Here is a 22,534-nt window from a genome sequence, read left to right on the forward strand (position 1 = left end):
ACAAGTTTAAACTCTATAAGTTTTTACCATTGAATCATATGTGATTTACAAGTTATCATCAAAAAGGGATTTTTCCACACTTTTAGCTGCTTCCAATAAAACTGTTTTATTTGATAATCAAATGCATTTAAAGATTAAATTGTTGTTAAATTATTTTCAAGTTATGTTTAAACTACTTTTCTTATAAAAATATATCTACATTAATTTATTTATATAAGTAAGACTTGAAGGACTTAGGACCGATAGCTCGCCTTACTTCCTGTTCTTGTTTGATGTGGTCTTAGGGTACCTGTTATCCGTCCGACTGTCGTTGATTTCTTAGTTATATATCCTATATATTAGTGTTAGATATGAAAGTCTTCATCTTATACAATACCTTTGGGATACAAAGGCCGGAAACCACACACTCTAGTTAACTATAATAGGTATAGTTAAGACTACTACTCATTACCTCTACTACTACTACACTATAACGGCTATCATTACAAGTTAATACCCAGAACACTCTATGAACTATACAAAAGGCTACTATACTATAATACAAGAGAATACACTAACCCAGATTATAACACACTATCTCTCTATAAGACACCCTACTGCGCTATTACCATGTGACCAAGGCTTTCTGGAAGGAAGGCAATACTACACGTATAGATCTATACGGGGCAGACACTACTACATCCCGACTATTAATTGCAGTCCGAGCCGACCAGGCCCAGGGGTGGCACTACTTCACTACACTACATATGACTGGGAAGGTCATCGAGTTCTCTACTACTATACAATTGGTTATAGGAAGGGTTACACCTCTATACAAATTTATACACTAAAACTAAAGTCTAAGCTAACATCCGAAGTAAGTATGTGACGATTATTATTGGAAGTTTGCACCACTACTACTGTCAACAGGCATAACTTCTCCTTATCTATATTACTTACATGGGATTTACTACTACACATTCGCAACTAAGGATTTTCAATGATAATACATACACGCAACTCAAAGGTTTTCATTTACAATGTACTTTTTCTGGAAAATATAGGATTTTCTAGGGATTTCCACTACTCACAAACAGCAACTTCAGTTTTTATACGATAAGTTTGTAAACACTCTTATACAACAACGACACTAAATACTTATGAACTCACCAGATTTATACTGGTACTCGTTTTCAAAATAACTTGTATCCTCAGGTCAAAGATAGACAGGTACAGGTGCAGCTTTTTGGAGAAGATGGAGCATACAAGATCCATCTCTTATTTTTGATATGTTTTTGGTGTCTATTGAAACTTTACAGAACATGCTTGTAATTAAACTCACTATGTAATTGAAATGGTTGTTGTTTCTTGTTTTTACTATTATGCAATTGTTATGATACTGTACATGACGTCCTCCACCTCGGAACGTATTCCGCCGTTATCGGTTTTGGGGTGTGACAGATTGGTATCAGAGCATAGTTTATAGTGAATCAAGTATATCAACCTATAAAAAGATATACAAACTATAAACACATCGGGACTAAAACACTTTGACCAAGAATTTATACTTTTAAATATTAAAATATTTAAGTAAGCATATATAAACACTCACTACTACAAAAGGATCAGTATCATACTAGAACAAAACAAAAGTATTAAGATTGTTGAACAACACAATTAAGCTTAGAGACATATGGTCACATCTGGGGGGATGTAGCCTGATCAACTACATTTATCCAGGAGTGACTAGCATGTGCCTAAGGGTGATTGTGGTGTTGCAACAAGTCTAAAAACTTACCAACACTACCATAAGAACGTTAGAACAAGAATACTATAGGAGTATTCTGGATACCACTAACCGCATAAGTGATAACTAAAAGGGTCGTTACTGGTAGGACAATAGTTGCTAAGTGGATACACCACAGTTACATGTGACTAGGGCGCTATAGACTCAGAATCTGTGGCCTTTGCTTCATTTCCTGTTCTTGTTTGATTGGGGATCTGAAGTTAGGGTTGCTTATTCGAAGGACTATCTTGCTTCGGTTACATGTAATTGGTATGCACTACGCAAGTATTGGGTCGACTAATAACGATTCATCTTATAAGTATCGTAGATTAGTACGCCTATTAACCTTTCTCTTCCCCTTTCTCGCATAGATAGCATGGTTGGCTTCCACCATCCCGACGATCCGTATTATCCAAACCAGGGCAATGGAGGATGGCTCGATGAGGATTCAAACGATGATCACCCGATCCCTTTGGATGATCATCATGCTGAAGGCTTTTCGGACAGCTCCAGCTCCAAGCCAGAAGTTAACAACCTACCCCCTGAAGCTCCAAACCCCAACCCCCGTCCGGCATTTCAGGGTCCCACTCCCATGTGGGCAATATCCTTGAACCGATGGAGCAAGCAGCAGGGTCAACCTTTACCTTACGATGGAGACTGAAGCTTCTACAACATAAGCGAGGGAGGATCAGCGGACCGAGTTCTGCCCATCATGGTACGAAGGATTGCCAGGAATGTCGAGCAGGGTCAAGCAGCCATTGGCCGAGTTGTAGAAGTGGATGCCAACTCAAATCTCAACATTGTTCGCATCCGCCAACTTAAAGAAGCTATGGATAGGACAAAGAGGACCAATGAGGCTCTGCAGCAACAGCTAGCTGCATCCCGAGCCGAAGTTAGGGAACTCCGAGCACGTCAAAGGGCTCATGAACGACATCTTCAGGAAGTTGTGCATCAACTAGCTGATCTGAGGGTTCGCCCAACGAGTTCCCGTCGCCCGTAGAAGATGTCTAATCATCTCACTCTTTTGTCTAAGGACTAGCCTTTCCTTTCTATGCTCTGTAGGACACTTGTCTGTAAACATTCCTAACTTTGAAAGTACTCTAATTAGCCCTCTAGACTGCCAACATTTTCCTCATGGTTTGATGTAAGACCTACTGATAGGTCACTTTTCACGAACTTGTATTACATCATTAATACCAGTAAATTGGCAGTTAACTACTCTATTGCTATGACTCTCTTTCTGATCTTAGGACTATGTTGATTTAGTCCATAAAACACTCTTATCATATTAGCAATAGACTCTTGCTATTGCTATCATTTCTATGAACTTCCAGTAAAAGATGCCTCCTTGCAAGCGTCCAAACAGAGGCAGACCAGCAACCCAAACCCCTCCTCCACCACCTCCTCCTCCGCAGTTCGATCCAGTGTTGTTTCAAACAGCTGTGACTGCAGCTGTGACGGCAACCATGGCTCAAATGAACTCTGGTGATGCAATCGGTGGCAACTCTAGATTTGGTGAAGTCCATCAAAGAGTGCAGGGATGCACTTATAAGGACTTCATGAACTGCAAACCTACCTTCTTCGACGGTACCGGATGAATCCTAGCATTGTCTCAGTGGTTCGAAAGAACTGAGGCTGTCTTTGAAATGTGCTCTTGTCCGGAGGAGAGCAAAATTAAGTACGCTACTTCCGCCCTCACTAACAGGGCCCTGGCATGGTGGAACGGCCATGTCAATGCACTCTCTTTGGTAACAGCCAACGCCATGGGCTGGGACACACTGAAGGACCTCATGAAGGCGGAGTACTGCCCTAGGGGCGAAATTCATAAACTTGAGGAGGAACGGAGTACTACCCTAGGGGCGAAATTCAGAAACTTAAGGAGGAACTCTAGAACCTCAAGATGAAAGGAACCGACATAACAACTTACACCGCCAGGTTTTGTGACTTGGCGGCTATGTGTCCCAACATGATCCCTTTGGAGAACAAGAAGATTGAACGATGGGGTTTAATGCCCCCGTATCGAGGAAACGTTCTAGCCTCACACCCTACGACCTTTGACAGCGCCAAGGAATTGGCCCAGAGTTTAATCAATCATGAGGTTTCTTCCACTCCAGCAACAGCAACCACAACTGCCACTACACCACCTAAATCAACTAACAAAAAGAGGAAGCATTGGGATAAGAAGAAAGGCAAGAAAACTCAAACCTCCTCCAATGATCAACAAATTGTGGCTGTCCATGCTGCCACCACTCGTGCTACTCCTGTACTGACAAAAGCTTATGTTGGGAACCTGCCTAAGTGTCCCAAGTGCCCCTTCCACCACAACGGCCCCTACCGTGATTTGCGATGCTCCAACTGCGACCGGAAGGGCCATACTGTTCGGTTTTGCAGAGCCCCACCCAAACCTATCTCGCACGTCCCTAGTTCGGGAGTGACCCAGACCTGTTATGGCTGCGGTGAAGCAGGCCATTTCAAGAAAAACTGCCCAAAGGCTGGGAATGCGGGAGGAACAGGAAGACTACTTGCTATTGGCCACAACGAAGCGGTAGCAGATCCCGCAGTAGTCACGGGTACGTTCCTTCTCAACAACTCTTATGCCTGTGTCTTATTCGATAGTGGTGCAGAAAGAAGCTTCATAAACCAAAACTTTAAACACTTACTTAAACAATCCTCGCAACCACTAAAAGAAACATTCATCGTAGAAATGGCTAACGGAAAGACCGAAAGCTCTAACGAAATTTACATAGATTGTACCCTCACGTTAGACGACCATTCATTCCCAATCGATCTCATACTAGTCTCGGTCAAGAGTTTCGATGTCATTGTTGGCATGGACTGGTTGAGTCTTCATCGCACCGATATTCTGTGCTTCGACAAAGCCATTCGCCTAAATCCACCGAATCACGAGAATCTGTTGATCTATGGAGACAAACCCGGCACAAGCCTTCGTATCATCTCAAGTATTCAAGCCCATAAATACTTGCGTAAAGAATAGTGTGCTTTCCTTGCATGCGTCGTTGACACAAATCAGAAAGCGAGAGATCCAAAAGACATCCCCGTTGTATGTGATTTCCCTGACATCTTCCCAGAGGACCTAGTCCCGGGAGCAACCCCCGTAGCTAAGTCGCCCTATCGTTTAGCGCCTGTAGAGATGCAGGAACTATCCGGTCAACTTAACGAGCTGCTCAGCAAGGGCTTTATAAGACCAAGCTTCTCACCCTGGGGAGCTCCGATTTTGTTCGTGAAGAAGAAAGACGGATCGTTCCGTATGTGCATCGATTATAGGGAACTCAACAAACTCACGGTCAAAAATCGCTACCCTCTTCCCCGTATCGACGACCTATTCGACCAACTGCAAAGGGCGAGTTACTTCTCCAAGATTGATCTTAGGTCCGGGTATCACCAGTTACAAGTGCTTGAGGAGGATGTTCCGAAGACAGCCTTCCGAACTCGTTACGGATATTACGAGTTTGTAGTGATGCCCTTTGGACTGACTAACGCACCTGCAGTATTCATGGACTTGATGAATAGGGTGTGTCGTCCATACTTAGATCAGTTCGTCATCATCTTTATTGATGATATACTCGTCTACTCTCGAAGCGAGGAAGAACACAGGAATCATCTGCGACGAGTCCTAGAAACCTTGCGATCGGAGAAGTTATACGCGAAGTTCTCTAAGTGTGAATTTTGGATCCGAAGAGTTGAATTCTTAGGACACGTAGTTAGTGAAGAAGGAATCCAAGTAGATCCCTCCAAGATTAAAGCTATTGAGAACTGGTCAGCACCAAAGACGCCTACAAAAATTCATCAATTTCTAGGCCTCGTTGACTACTACCGTAGATTTATTCAGAACTTCTCTCGGATTGCAAAACCTCTCACTGTGTTGACACAGAAGGGCGTAACATTTGACTGGGAAGAGAAACAGGAGAAGTCATTCCAGACCCTAAAGCGAGCTCTATGCACCGCACCGGTATTATCCCTTCCCGAAGGGACATAAGACTTTGTGGTATACTGCGATGCATCGAACCAAGGGCTCGGTTGTGTCTTGATGCAACGAGGTAAGGTCATCGCCTATGCCTCAAGACAACTGAAGACACATGAGGTTAACTACACCACTCATGACCTGGAGTTAGGGGCGGTCATCTTCGCTCTAAAGATCTAGAGGCATTACTTGTATGGAACGAAGAGCATAATATACACTGATGATAAAAGCCTCCAACACATACTGAACCAGAAAGAGCTCAACATGAGACAGCGACGATGGGTCGAACTACTCAATGATTATGACTATGAGATTCGTTATCACCCGGGGAAAGCCAACGTGGTAGCAGACGCCCTAAGTAGAAAAGAGTATTCTGGTCGAAGAGCCAAGTCATTAACAATGACTATCCATTCGCATCTATACACACAGATTAAGGAGGCTCAGTTCGAAGCCTTAAAGCCTGAGAATGTGATGGGAGAATCCCTGAGTGGAATGGATAAGAACTTGGAGGTCAAGGGTGACGGAGCCTATTATCTGATGGACCGAATCTGGACTCCGTGCCAAGGAGGTTTCAGAGACTTGGTCATGAAGGAAGCACACAACACTCGATACTCCATTCACCCAGGTTCAGATAAGATGTATCTGGATCTCAAAAAGCTATACTGGTGGCCTAATATGAAAGCAGAGATTGCTACCTTCGTGAGTAAATTCCTTACTTGCGCAAAGGTCAAGGTTGAATACCAGAAGCCATCAGGTCTTCTCCAACAACCGGAGATACCGGAATGGAAGTGGGAGCGGATCACGATGGATTTCATAACCAAGCTACCCAAGACAATGGGTGGGTTGGATACCATATGGGTCATCGTCGACAGATTGACCAAGTCCGCGCACTTCCTACCCATCAAAGAAACAGACAAAATGGAGAAACTCACAAGAACATACATTAAGGAGATAGTACGTTTGCATGGTGTCCCTGTATCTATTATCTCTGATAGAGATAGTAGGTTTACTTCAAGATTTTGGCAATCACTGCAAAAAGCGTTAGGGACAAGGTTGGACATGAGTACAGCCTATCACCCGCAGACTGACGGACAAAATGAGAGAACGATCCAAACCCTAGAGGATATGCTGCGAGCCTGTGTGATTGACTTTGGTAGAGCGTGGGATACACACTTACCCCTTGTTGAGTTTTCCTACAACAACAGTTATCATACGAGCGTCAAGGCAGCCCCATTTGAAGCCCTCTACGGTCGAAAGTGCAGATCCCCTCTGTGCTGGGCTGAGGTAGGTGACACTCAGTTAGCTAAAGGACGAGTTCCTGACAGTGCTCTCATGGGTCCAGAAATCATTCGAGAAACGACCGAGAAGATTGTATAGATTCGTGAACGATTAAAAGCCGCTAGGGATCGACAGAAGAGCTACGCAGATAAACGAAGAAAATCTTTGGAATTCCAGGTGGGAGACCGCGTCCTTTTGAAAGTCTCACCCTGGAAGGGATCGATACACTTCGGAAAGCGTGGAAAGCTGAACCCAAGGTACATAGGGCCTTTTGAGATTCTTGCTAGAATTGGCCCTGTAGCTTACAAACTTAACCTACCCCATGAGCTAAGTAACATACATCCTACCTTCCACGTCTCAAACCTGAAGAAATGCCTGTCCGACAAGACTCTCGTAATTCCATTTGAAGAGATCGAAGTCAACGAGAGCTTCAACTTCATGGAAGAGCCTGCGGAGATTATGGACCGAGAAGTAAAACGAACGAAACAAAGCCGCATCCCAATTGTGAAGGTTCGATGGAACGCCAAACAAGGACCGGAATTCACTTGGGAGCGCGAGGATCAAATGAGACTCAAATATCCCCACCTCTTTGCGTAGTAGTACTATAATAACTAAACTATGTGAATTCTAAATTTCGGGACGAAATTTCCTTAACGGGGGGATGATATGACAACCCAAAGTTTATTCCGTCATATTAAACTGTTTCCGCTAACGGAATACGTTATTTTATACAAGTTCCGTTAATTTGGGGTCGTTAAATAAATAAATGTTTTATTAATTTATTTATAGTTTATGATTGTTATCGTCGTGATAAAATAAATAAAAACACGTAATTTATATTTCCATTAATTGGAAAAAGTTATTTTATTACGACCATTTAACCGGGTAGAAAGTTTAAACCCCGTTAAATATTAGTATCGGGTAGACGTATACCGGGTACAACACCCAAGCCTTATATAAAGGAGGATGGGCATCCTTAGAAACCTTTTACCACACTAGACTCACTTTCTCTCTTTACTCTCTCTCTCTCTCTCTCTCTCTCTCTTCAAGTTCGATTACGCCTCAAAACCGCAAGTTTCCGCCTCCAAAACGTAAGATCTCTCACCCTAACTTGTTTTAAACATCAATGCTTAGTGATTTAACTCAAAATTTGTGGATGAAAGCTGAAAAGAAGGAGTTTACGTCCTAAGAACATGCTTAGGCCATAAACCCCTAAAAAGAGGCCAAAAGTTCAAGTTTTCTTCCCTTTAAGATTAGAGACTAGTTTTGGACTTAACCTATAAGTGTTTGAACCACAAAACATCAAGTTTTAGGGCTTAAAAGAGAGTTTACGGTCCAAGCACATGCTTAGACCGTAAGCACCCTCTAGCCTTGCAAACCAAGCCCAAAACACTTCCAAATCATATTTAGGCTTAAGATATGGCTTAGGGACTTGATATTTCGGACTTGGAACACCTAAACATCAACATTTGAGGGGCAAACTAGAGTTTACGGCCCAAGCATATGCTTAGACCGTAAACTCCCCGAAACCATGTCAAATGAGAGTTTAAGTCCCCTAAAGAGCCTTATACCCTCACTAGAACATGTTAGGATTGAGCCAAGGACCTTGTAATCAAAGTTTGGAGGTGCACAAGAGTTTACTACCGTAAACCGTGGGGTTTATGGCCGTAAACTCCCAAGGAGTGATCATTGGACCGTAAACTCCAAGGGAGTACACTCTTGGAACCCTAATCACCCCTATTGTCTAGTATACTACCTTAGAACCACTTATAGAACCACATGAGACTTGAAAGCACTCAAAAACACCCCTCCCATGAGTTTACGGCCGTAAACTCATGGGGGATGTGGTCTCCCAACAGTAAAATCAGTTAAGGTGAGTTTTAGGAGAGTAAACTCCATGGTGAGGACTTACACTCGTTCCTTACAACTCATTAGCCCTCTAGCACTAAACCATAAGACCTTTATTCACACTAGGATGCATATATGTGTTTAATTAGGGACTAAACCACTAATTACTTGTAAACATATGTCTTCATATGTTACTAGGGTCATAAAGGGTGTACAAGTCTTTACTTGACACTAAACGCTCATCCGACACTTTCACACGATCTACTCATTTCAGGTGAGTTCATACCCCTTAATGAACCTTTTCAACTGTTTTTACATGTTTTAGAGGGGGGGGGATACAAGTTTAAACTCTATAAGTTTTTACCATTGAATCATATGTGATTTACAAGTTATCATCAAAAAGGGATTTTTCCACACTTTTAGCTGCTTCCAATAAAACTGTTTTATTTGATAATCAAATGCATTTAAAGATTAAATTGTTGTTAAATTATTTTCAAGTTATGTTTAAACTACTTTTCTTATAAAAATATATCTACATTAATTTATTTATATAAGTAAGACTTGAAGGACTTAGGACCGATAGCTCGCCTTACTTCCTGTTCTTGTTTGATGTGGTCTTAGGGTACCTGTTATCCGTCCGACTGTCGTTGATTTCTTAGTTATATATCCTATATATTAGTGTTAGATATGAAAGTCTTCATCTTATACAATACCTTTGGGATACAAAGGCCGGAAACCACACACTCTAGTTAACTATAATAGGTATAGTTAAGACTACTACTCATTACCTCTACTACTACTACACTATAACGGCTATCATTACAAGTTAATACCCAGAACACTCTATGAACTATACAAAAGGCTACTATACTATAATACAAGAGAATACACTAACCCAGATTATAACACACTATCTCTCTATAAGACACCCTACTGCGCTATTACCATGTGACCAAGGCTTTCTGGAAGGAAGGCAATACTACACGTATAGATCTATACGGGGCAGACACTACTACATCCCGACTATTAATTTCAGTCCGAGCCGACCAGGCCCAGGGTCGTATGACTGGGAAGGTCATCGGGTTCTCTACTACTATACAATTGGTCACAGGAAGGGTTACACCTATATACAAATTTATACACTAATACTAAAGTCTAAGCTAACATCCCGAAGTAAGTACGTAACTATTACTATTTGAAGTTTGCACCACTACTACTGTCAACAGGCATAACTTCTCCTTATCTATATTACTTACATGGGATTTACTACTGCACATTCGCAACTAAGGATTTTCAATGATAATACTTACACGCAACTCAAAGGTTTTCATTTACAATGTACTTTTTCTGGAAAATATAGGATTTTCTAGGGATTTCCACTACTTACAAACAACAACTTCAGTTTTTATACTATAAGTTTTTAAACACTCTTATACAACAACGGCACTAAATACTTATGAACTCACCAGCTTTATGCTGATACTCGTTTTCAAAATAACTTGTATCCTCAGGTCAAAGATAGACAGGTACAAGTGAAGCTTTTTGGAGAAGATGGAGCATACAAGATCCATCTCTTATTTTTGATATATTTTTGGTGGCTATTGAAACTTTACAGAACATGCTTGTAATTAAACTCACTTTGTAATTGAAATGGTTGTTGTTTCTTGTTTTTACTATTATGCAATTTTTATGATACTGTAGATGACGTCCTCCACCCTGGAATGTATTCCGCCGTTATCGGTTTTGGGGTGTGACATCTGATCAAAGAGTACTTCCTCATAACAACCTCTCACTGAGTAGTGAGTACTACGGCTCCCCGTAGCATCACAACACCCTCTCTCTGACTAGTTAGTAGTACGGCTCCACGTAGCAACACAACACCCTCTATCTGACCAGTGAGTACTACGGCTCCCCATAGCATCACAACACCCTCTATCTGACTAGCGAGTGCTACGGCTCCCCGTAGCATCACAACACCCTCTATCTGACTAGCGAGTGCTACGGCTCCCCGTAGCATCACAACACCCTCTATCTGACTAGCGAGTGCTACGGCTCCCCGTAGCATTACAACACCCTCTATCTGACTAGTGAGAACTACGGCTCCCCGTAGCACCACAACATCCTCTATCTGACTAGTGAGTACTACGGCTCCCCGTAGCATCACAACACCCCTATCTGCCTAGTGACTAATATGGCTCCCCGTAGCATCACAACACCCTCTATCTGACTAGTGAGTACTACGGCTCCCCGTAGCATCACAACACCCTCTATCTGACTAGTGATTACTACGACTCCCCGTGGCGTCACGACACTCTCTATCTGCCTAGTGAGTACTACGGCTACCCGTAGCATCACAACACCCTCTATCTAACTAGTGAGTACTACGGCTCCCCGTAGCATAACAACACCCTACGACCCAACCATCTCGAATTCACCATTATGACCTCGAAGAATTTCCATTCACCCCAAGGTCTCTAACCAATGGCCTCCTGATGTGAAGGCACTCACCCTTTTCAAACATAACACATTCATTATCTTGCTCTACACCTCGTCTCAATCACCAATAACCCTGGCTCATGAATTCACACTATTGGTCTCTATATCCAGATCTCTAACCATTCTCGATCATATCTTTGATCCTCTAAATAAAATACCCGGTTCTCCCCCACTTAGGGTTCGAACCACCCCCAATCGGCGCACCAGCAATCTATCCCACAGACTGTTTCCACCAGTAACATCGCACCTACTCTTGGAAGGTGCTACACTATGCTCGATGATCTCTTGACAGAGATCGAGTAACTCCAAATGCCCCGAAACTCAAATGAAATCCTCAGAACTTCCCACCATGACTGCCTCTAGTAATTCAGAATTTCACACCATTCCATCACTGGACCTCCCAACAGTCCAGTATTAACCCTGACTCTTAGTCTGGAGGTAATGGTCTACCGTACTCCTCATCATCGACTCCTCAACCAACGTTCCATCACGTCACTTATCATAAGAGCAGAAACCATATTTCCACTCTTAATACCCATCAAAGATAATAAGGGCCACCGCCCTGATATACTTCTCTTGATCGTCCGACGCCGCAACTAACACATGCCCTACTATACTCAATTAGGGTGTATCCTGGTCCTTGACCATCTCAGTCCCCATTGACGACCCGTTCAAGCTATATCTTTACCTCGCGGGGGATCTCATCTGGGCCCGCTACGCCCAGTGTAACCCTGGGTACGCCCAGCGTACCTGGGCAAGTCTGCGTCCAAACTAAGCGCATGAGTACGCGCAGCGTACTCCTCAGTACGCCCATCGTACTCAATTGCAATACATTTTCCTTTAGGGGCTAAACTTGACAACTTGATAAAGCAGAAGGGTTTAAGAGATGCACCTGAATTTCGGACTATTACACTCCTATTCTAAGGTATGAGATGGTACCATAATGAATTAATGGTGAATATTTAGTTCTAGACTGAAACTAACTCTATGATGCAAGGATTAAGCCATTTCTTGTTGACAGGTTATCAATGTTGATGATCCATGCTGATTCCACCTCAGCATGATTGAAACAATCACTTCTCTCCTTACTTTCTTCTTTAAAGCCTTATGATTCAGCGTAATATACCGGTTGAAGGTTTTTGTCGATCGGATACACTTCAAGTATAACAAATCAGAACCAAAATTACTAAGCAAATAAAGAATATAAAAGTAAATACCACAGATAATTCACCAAATTTTCTTTACCTAAGAAAGGAGTTGTTTTCACCAAGAAAACAAGTTGTCACAAAGATGGTCACCAAGACTTAACAACATTAGGGTGTACCCTGATGTTGATTATTTACTAATCGATACAAGTATATCCCTTAATTAAATGGATTGTATCTAATCTATAACAAGAACCGATCTTCATAACAAAGACATCGAATCTGCTATATAATCTATACTTATTTGTATCATTACCTAATATACAAAGGTTACATATGATAATATCACTACATGCTGATGCTGATAGACTTGAGATGTTGGCACTGATGGTGTTGTAGACGCTGACGCTGGCAGTTAGCGTATAGAGTGTTTGACTCATCAGGTCATAAGGTGTGACCTTACAATCTCCCATATCAGATGATGTCAAAACTAATCTTCTTCTTCAAAGTCATCAGAACTGTTGTAGAACTTATCAGCTTCTTTTAAAATCTCAAGCTTAACCCAGCTGAATTCATCAATTTTAAGCTCTTCCAATCTTTCACTAAGCCCCAGAGAGATCAGCACACAATATCCTCTTTCCAATTCAAAATGTCTGAGTCCTTCCATGCGAAGATGAAATAAAAGTTTAGTGGTAGCAGAATGAAGATCATCAATGAGTTGAAAGCACATGTGATTTTGACTGTCAAGCTAGAAAATGACATGCTATGGTTAATGAAAATGTACTGAACTGGTTCAAAACCTGCTGGTAGTTCGTGTTGATGTATCGGGTGCCATAAGGAAGAAGAAACTTATTATTCTTGGGCTGTCTGGGGGTGCCTATTCTTCCTGAGGTGGATGGTCTAGAAGGACCAAATGATGACACAAGATTCAACTTCTTGACTTTGTTGAGTAGCTTCTGAATTGCCAAGTTCACTTTTTGAGCATGAATACCATTGTGCATGTTAATGATTTCATTAATTTGTATCCACTCGCTATAGCCAAATTTGACTAACTCCCGAGAAAATACAACCTTAGTGTATTCATACTCAGTGTTCTTCCTAACCAAGTGAAACTTTAGAGACTTGTTCCTTGGTTTGGTGTATCTCACTTTGACAATGGGATCAAGGTTTTTTGTTCGAGTTAGAACATCTCCAAATTTCTTTTGATGGATCCCATCATTCAGCTCTGCAACCCTATGTTGTTTCTCCACAATATTATTGAAGAGTTGATTTTTCTTGACTTGATCATTAGTGATTTGAACATCAACACTTTCATCAGCGGAAGCAAGAGCTTGAGTAAGTTTGGCAGATAGACGTTCTCTTTTTCTGGCTTCATTTCTTTCTCGAATAGCAGTATTATTCTCTATCATGATTTCTCTTACTTCATCAACACTTATATCCCATACTTCAGCTAAAACATTCAGATAAAAAATAAGCTTGCTTTTCTTGGAAGGTTTGTATTGACTGGATACACTTCACACACACACACACACACACACACACACACACATATATATATATATATATATATATATATGTGTGTGTGTGTGTGTGTGTGTTAGGTTATTTTGATATCATTACTATTGTATTAAGGTAATAATGATTCTTGGGCATCATATTTAAAGAAATAATAGTTATGATGAGAATCACATTCAATATTTATCCATAACTAAATCCATTCATTGAAAAAGATTTTAAATACTTAGAATTCCATAAAAACCCTTCATCTCTTACAATGCCCGTGAATCTGGGCTAGATATTTAAGATATATGAATAGTCTTAGTTATAGATGTAGTAGTTATAATGACTATCTCGTGGAGACAAGGAGCGCTTAAATCTGATATCGGACGAAGAAGTTATGTTTTTTCAGAGTTTCGTGATCAAGCTAACACAATTATGCACATCATAAAATACAAATCAGAGATAAGTTTCTTATTAGCCGAAGTAATCTATATGAAAGTCATAGTAATCGTTAAAAAGAGGACGTGCATATAAAGAATGGCTAATTCGGACTCTGTATGAGGAAGTTATGATTTTTCAAAGTTTCAGTATGATAGAATGTGACACAGAAATCGAAATTCCGATCAATTCAGTGTTAGCCAAAACAATCTAAACGAGAGTTGAAGATCTCATAAATAGGAATCAATCAATATAAAGAAAAACGAGAATGGATGTCGTATGAAAGAGTTATGATTTTTGCAAGGACTTTAACAGTCTAAGCCTATAAAAATATAATTTTAAAAATAAAGCAAGAATTAGCTGACAAAGTATAAATAAAAGTTGTTGTACTCGTCGACAGATACAAGCGAATATAGAGAATGTCAAAAACAGAGCTCGTATGAGAAATATACGATTTTATGAAGTTTTTTGAAAAGCACCACAGACACTTAGGTTGTGCACCGCACACTTCTAGAAGGTGGGGTGTGGACCATCACCCTTTCGACACGTGTCATGAAATGAAAGGAGCAGCATGGTTGGAGGGTGTGGCGTGCGCCTATCGAAATCTGCCCTATAAATAAATGCAACCCTCTTCATTCTTTCTCAAACCTTTCAGCATCATTCTCTCTGAAATTTTCGTTCTTTGGTCCGATTTCCCCTAGATCTTAGAAGTTTTTAGCTAAGACCTAAGTCATCAAAAAGATAAAAGTGTTTGGGTGGAAGTTCAGCCTGTGAAGTACCCGAGATTTTGTTAGAAATCTCTGTAAGTTAAGACATACTTATTATTCTTTAAGTGTAACTTAATACTGATTGATCAGTGATTCCATGTCATCATACTGATTGATCTAATCACGAGGGTGATGTATAGGCTAGATTTCGTGATGTCTTTAAAATGGGGTTTCTATATAGTATACTTTATATACCACAACTCACACTTTGAGAACTTTGCATAGATCCGTTCTCGCCTCAACACTCCGAAAAGTTCTCGAAGGTGCTCCTCACACTGCTCTTTGGTCTTGGAATACACCAAAATGTCAACAATAACTGATCGATCGAGCATTGGCCTACATACTCGATTCATCAAGCACATAAACACCGCAATCGTATTGGTGAGCCCAAATGGCATCACCACGAACTCGTAATGCCCACGAACTCTTTAACCCTCACCTGATGATACCCCTGACCTCAGATTGATCTTGGAGAACCAAGATGCACCCTGCAACTGATCAAAAAGGTCTTCAATCCGTGAAAGTGGATAACCATTCTTCACCTTCAACTTGTTCAAATCCCGGTAATTAATGCACATCCGGTGTGAATCATCCTTCTTCTTAACGAACAATATCGGTGCTCCCCACAATGAACTGCCAGGTCTGATGAACTGCTTGCCTAACAACTCCTGAAGCTGAGAGTATAACTCCTGCATCTCAGTTGGTGCAAAATGGTACGACGACTTGGCAATCAGAGCTGCACCTGGCACTAGGTCAATCCTGAACTCAACCTGTCTCTCGGGAGGCACACCAGGTAACTCCTCTAGAAACACATCAACAAACTCAATAACCACTGTCACATATGAAACCGATGCCTTCTCATCCACCTGTATATCAACCACATAGGCGAAATAACCCTTACAACCATGTTGAATATACTGCCGAGCTTTGGCCACCAAACAAAACCCTAATCCAACCCTGGTACCTTCTCCATAGATAACCAGTTCTCCCCGACTTGGGTTCGTACTACCACTCATTGACCCTCGTAGTCAATCATATCACCAAACTTGCTCAGCCAATCCATCCTTACTACCCTGCATACATCCCCCATGGGGATGGTGATCAAATCAATCAGATAAGGCACCCCAAAGATCTCTAGTACACAACCCTGATACACTTTGGATGTAGAAATCCCATGTTCGTTGGCAATAGAAACCCACAATGGACACTCCAGCTTGACAAGGGTCATATCCAAATCCCTACTAAAAGAATGGGCTATAAAGGACCAACTCGCGTCCGAGTTGAATAACAAAAGAGCAGGAAAATAATTCATTAAGAATGTACCTATCAGCAACATAAACATAAGCATACCATAAAATAACTGGCAAGATGATAAATAGAAACATACTAGTAATGACTTCAGGCGTCGCCCTTACCTCTTCTGCTGTGAGCTGAAAAGCACGTCCTCGAGCCCTCGGGGGCTCCACCCTACCCTAGACCCCATCGGTGATCCTCAAAGTAGTTGGCGTTGGATCCTACGCCAGACCCACAGTGAGAAAAGGACAGTTGGCCTTAATATGGCCAACCTACTCATAGTGCTAACATATCCTGGTGTTCAGTGCAGGGACCTGCTGGCGATAATCCTTGGCATAATGCCCATCCTTGCCAAATTTGTGGCACCTAAACAAAGATCGACAAGAAACCTCATGAACTTTGCCGCACTTACCACAAGTGCGGCCCCTCTGACTCCCATATTTCACATCAGTAGCCTTGAATTGCTTCACTTCAGCCTATGACTACACTGGAGCCTGCCTCCCCTCCCTCGTCTGGAGCTCCAACTTGATCTCCCGCCTCCTGTAACTCCACAATTGTACCATCATGCTGAGTAGACACAAACTGGTGGATGTTTGTCTTGAGCATGCTTAAGTACCGGGTAATCTAAGCTTGCTTAGAAATAGCAAAATCAGGACAAAACAGTGCTCTCTCAGTAAATATCTTGGTAATCTCAGTCACTGACTCCGTCCCTTGCCTTAGATCCAAATACTCCTGGGCTAGTCTCTCCCTCTCAACCAATGGAACATATCTCATGTGGAACATCTTAGAGAACTGCCCCCATGAAACAACAGCCCTCTGCTCCGGAGTGTAAGAGCTAGTAGGAGCAAGTAAAGAAACATCCCTCAACATCGGACAACCACCTCATAGAAATGATCGGATCTTGAACCCCATCAAACACCGGGGGCTTTGTATTTTTGATGTCCCGATACCGGAAAGCTCTCTCTCCACGAACCTCAGCGGCCACAACGGTCGTGGTAGCTGCAGCAAAAACAAGCCTTAGTAGGAGTATCATATTGGTTGTCCAAGTACTTAATCATGGCGGCCTTGATAAACCCAAATAGATTAGGTATCTTCGCTTAGATAGCAGTCACAACCTCAGAAGAAATCAATGCCCTAATCTCATCATCAAACAACCCCGTCCTATCCTAGCCACTCAACCTAGATCCTGTCTCGAATCTCCTCGTTACCACCATACTGAAAATAAATCATAAAATATCAGATGAGGCACATTTCATACCATATGATCTATTCTAAACAACAAACCTTAGCGGTTGTGACTTACCTGCTACACATACGAGTCCCGTGCTTCCAGTAGTACCAACCCATACTACCTTCCGCACCTACCCGTATTTGTCGTAGAAGATCATCATAATGACTTTATCAACACACACTAGAATATGCATACATCCTATTCTCACTCCATAAAGAAAGTCTAAACATTCCTCAGCTGGCCGACTGCCCACACATAACTCATCCATGAAACTTCCACCAACCCTACAGCACTTGTGTATGCTAATCATACATAACACTGGATCATATAGACAGTTGAATACTTGATTCTACCCTAATCCCTTCTTCAAACAAGAACATGAAATAAGGCTAAACCAAACATTCTCAGGCTATAGAATCTTAGTTATGTACAACTATGATGCATCTCTAAGCAACTACAATAATGATGTCAATTCATACAATAAAGAATCCTACACTATTAGGCATCAATTATCAGGCAATTCTATCATGCAATTCCTGAAGATCCCTAGCCTACCACTAGCATGTTGTTCTAACATAAACATAATATCAATAATAGTATGGGTAACCTGGGGTAGAATTTATTGCTCTAGTTGATAGTACACATCACATCCTTCCTTATTTACACTTGAAAACAATTTTGAAAAACAGTTTAGAAACTCTTGCAGTTCCCTAGTTTGAGTTTGGATTCACATGAATGTTTATCCAATTTTGTCAAACCAAGACTTTGATACCAACTTGTAACACTCCAAAAATCATAATTAGTTTAAAATTTTCAAAATCAACCATTAATCAACATTGTTTACAAAATGAGTCATTCTGTCAAAAGCATTATTTCAAATTAGAGTTTTTTCCAAGACCTGATAACATAAAACAGGAAGTTGTGTATAATCACGCCTTTGTCTTCTTACGATCCTCAGAAGTACCTAAAATGATAAACTAAAATTATAAGCCAAATCTCAGTGAGTTCCTTAAAAGTACGAGCACATCACATAATAGACAAGCATACAAAAATAAGCAGGCATCCTAATTGGACGCCTAGTAGGTCCTATAACCTATCTTGACCACTCTACACGCCTTCGACATGATTGGACCGCCTTGCAGGGCCTACGGCCTATCCGGACTGCTCCATGGGTCGCCTCGTAGGGCCTACAGCCTATCCGTTCGTCCCTGGGTATCTTGGCCTATAGAACAAAGCATGACCGCCTCAACCCAACACAACATATCGACATATGCAACAAATAAACAAAAATACAAAGTCAACAAATACATATAATCATACATATCTATTGAAGAACTACAAATTATCATATGACTATCTTGACCATGATAAATAATCTCATGGGTCGACATTAGTGCCTTCGACCCAGGGGTACAGTGAGGAAAACTCACATCTCAGTTTGAATGCAAGATGACTATATCTCGGTCCTGAAAATCGGCTCAACAATCACCTAACCAAAACCAAGGACCTAATCTCAATTAAGCAACTCAAAATACCTAAAATACCCCTAGGTGAACTTTTTCAAAACTCTCGTCAAAGGTCAGTGTCAACGAGTCAACTTGATCCACTCAGCTGAGTACGCAGGGAGTACTCAGCTCCTACGCTGGGCGTACTCAGGCTTTGACTGGAGTCGGGTAGTTGACCCCATACGTACGGCGTACACTGGGTTACGCACGACATACACATAAAATCCTTTTTCCTCAATAAGAGCTTAATGCATTAAGCTCTCATGTCCAAATTTCATATCCAAGGCCAAAATACCACTAAGAGTCATAAATTTTCCAACTTTATGACTTCGCATCCCCATTAAGTGCTTAATACACAAATACCAACTTCTTAACACCTTCAAACCTTCTAGAGCATGCATGGGGAAGAAATAAGCATCAAGACCACATTTTTATGACTCGATACTCCTCATTGGGTCTGAAAGGATGACTTATTTGATTAAGAGCATGCCATGCTCAAGAATCATCATAGTTGGGACCCAAAATGCCCAAAATGAAAAATAAATACCTAGATCTATATGTAACACCCAAAAATTCAAGCCAAATTTAAACTATTCCAAAAAACTTAAAACCATTTAACATTACATAGTTTGTTTTCAAAATACTAATTACCAGAGTATCCCAGTATCAAATCATAAAAGTCATAACAGTAGGAGGAGCGGTACGATTATGCCTTCGCCCTCCCATGATCACCAGAGGTACCTGAAACAACAACTGAAACTGTAAGCCTGAAAGCTTAGTGAGCTACCCCCAAAATACCAACCTCATAACCATATCATATAATCATATAAGCAAACATCATGCATAATGAGCCTTCAGCCTGACTGGACTGCCTCGTAGGCCTTCAATCTATCTGGACCGCTCTCCGCGCCTTCGGCATGTCTAACTGCCTCGCAGGGCCTACAGCCTATCCGAAACGCTCGTCGAGACTTCGGTCTAACTAGCATACCCTCTTGGGTCTGTAGTATATCCGGACCGCCCTGGGTATGTTGGCCTTCAGCACAAAGCAGGACCGCCTCAACCCAACCCCCGATCAAACAAACATGTGCACATACATATCATATGCTATCATAATAACAGTCAAATCGATATAGCAGACCAAATAGCATAGCAACATCCTATAACCAGGACATCGACCTCTCCAGGTCACTAACATAACATAATCCTATAACTAGGATACCGACCAAACCAGGTCACTAAGCATAAGCATATCACCATCCTAACTACCAGGATGCAACACAATAAACATATCATGTAATTATCAGGATACGAATCCATAAAGGGCCGACCTTGGTGCCTTAGACCCTGTTGATATAGTAAGGATAACTCACCTGGCATTGTTGAAGTCCCGTAGATAAAACTCCAGCTGCTGGCTGACAGATTCTCGAACTATCAACATCAAACAATACCCAATTAATAATCGGGTTCCAAGCCCCAGGTCCAAATGACACTCCAAAGACCCAAAAGTCAAGTAATGGGCCAAAGCCCAACATATGGCCCAATTTTCCAAATTGGGCCCAAACCTTTATAAGGTCTTACCATAAGGCCCAACCATTTAGTCCATTCCAACATTCAACATTCTAACGGTCCAATATCACATAATCATAAAGGCCCAAACTATAGCCCATATATGGCCTAATTTTTCAAATTGGGCCCAAACCCTCATATGGGCCTTACCCTAAGCCCATCAACATATTCAAGTCCATATGATTATTCTTGGATAGCCCATTAATAATCCAATCATCAAGCCCTAATAGAAAGGCCCTACAATAAACGCAAGTGAAATTAGGGTTTTCACATGAAATGACGATTAGGGTTAAATGTTTCTCACTTAACCCATTTAAGACTTAATCCATTAAGTCCATCATTCATCTAAATAAGTCATATGGGGTGATTGGGCTTAATCACACAATTCCATTCCAATGGCCCAAAAGTGGGTCCCAATAAGTCCAAGCCCATAAATCCAATATTAGGGTTTTCTAAACCCTAATTAGGGTTTCCAACCCCATCTTAGCCCAATAGGCCCAATTGATATGTCTTTTGATCAATTAAGGTTCATTATACTCATTAGGGTTTCACTAGGCCCATTAGTCATATGTTTGGGCTTTTAGGTCCATTAAGTGTAACATCCCAAAATTCAAGCCCAAAATTTTCATTTTTGATTAATTAATTCGTAAAACATTCATTAGGAAATATTATATAAAGACGTCATCTCAAAACCAATTATCATGTTTGAAACCCACAACCATGAACAAATGTCATATCATAGTACAATCCTAGAAAAACACCGTGCGGAAATCATATGTGAGTGTGTGTGATGCCATTCTACGCCGCTGGCTCCTTCCCCTTGGATTAAGAGGTACCTGAAACCAAAAACTGAAACCGTAAGCACAAAGCTTAGTGAGTTTCCCCATCATACCACATACCATACAATATCATAGGTATCTTTCAACCGGTAATCATCATCGGTATCTTTCAACCGGTAAACATCATCGGTATCTTTCAACCGATAATCGCCATCGGTATCTTTCAACCGGTAATCGTCATCGGTATCTTTCAACCGATAATTGGGGACTGTTCCACCCCCTACTACTAGCATACAATAGCAAGATATAATCACACATTCAGACATATTCGGGTACTGACCTACCCCTTGGTCCTAAGGACCACTATCAGGGAAACTATCCCTATCATGTAACATATCATACATATATAGCTCATAACTAAATGCAAACCAGGCCAAGATAAATTATCACAAAGACAATTATCTTCTAAGTACTCCTCAATGGTGGGCCAGCATTGTGGCCTTAGACCCACCCCTACTAGAAGGTAACTCACCTCGTATCTGCTGAACTGTGCGGGAATCCTCTGACTGCTGCCACTGCTGCTCCAGATATCCACTGGCTAAAATTCCCACAAAAAACTTAGTCAGAAACTGACATCTACCCTTAGGGTAAAATGACCATTTTACCCCTTGACCAAATCAAAGTCAAAGTCAAAGTCAACTTCCAGTTGACCTGACTCGCCGAGTTGACTCGTCAACTCGGCGAGTCCCTATCCTTCCATCGGACCTCATACCCGTCTCTACTCGTCGAGTTAGGCGATGACTCAACGAGTTTTCCTTATAAATGAACACCGACTGAATCCCCATCCGACTCGCCGAGTTGTATGAACAACTCGTCGAGTTCATCATCAACTGATACTCATGTCCTGACTTGACTCGCCGAGTTGTATGAACAACTCGTCG

Source organism: Lactuca sativa, chromosome 4 (assembly GCF_002870075.4).
Source record: "Lactuca sativa cultivar Salinas chromosome 4, Lsat_Salinas_v11, whole genome shotgun sequence".
NCBI lineage: Eukaryota > Viridiplantae > Streptophyta > Magnoliopsida > Asterales > Asteraceae > Lactuca > Lactuca sativa.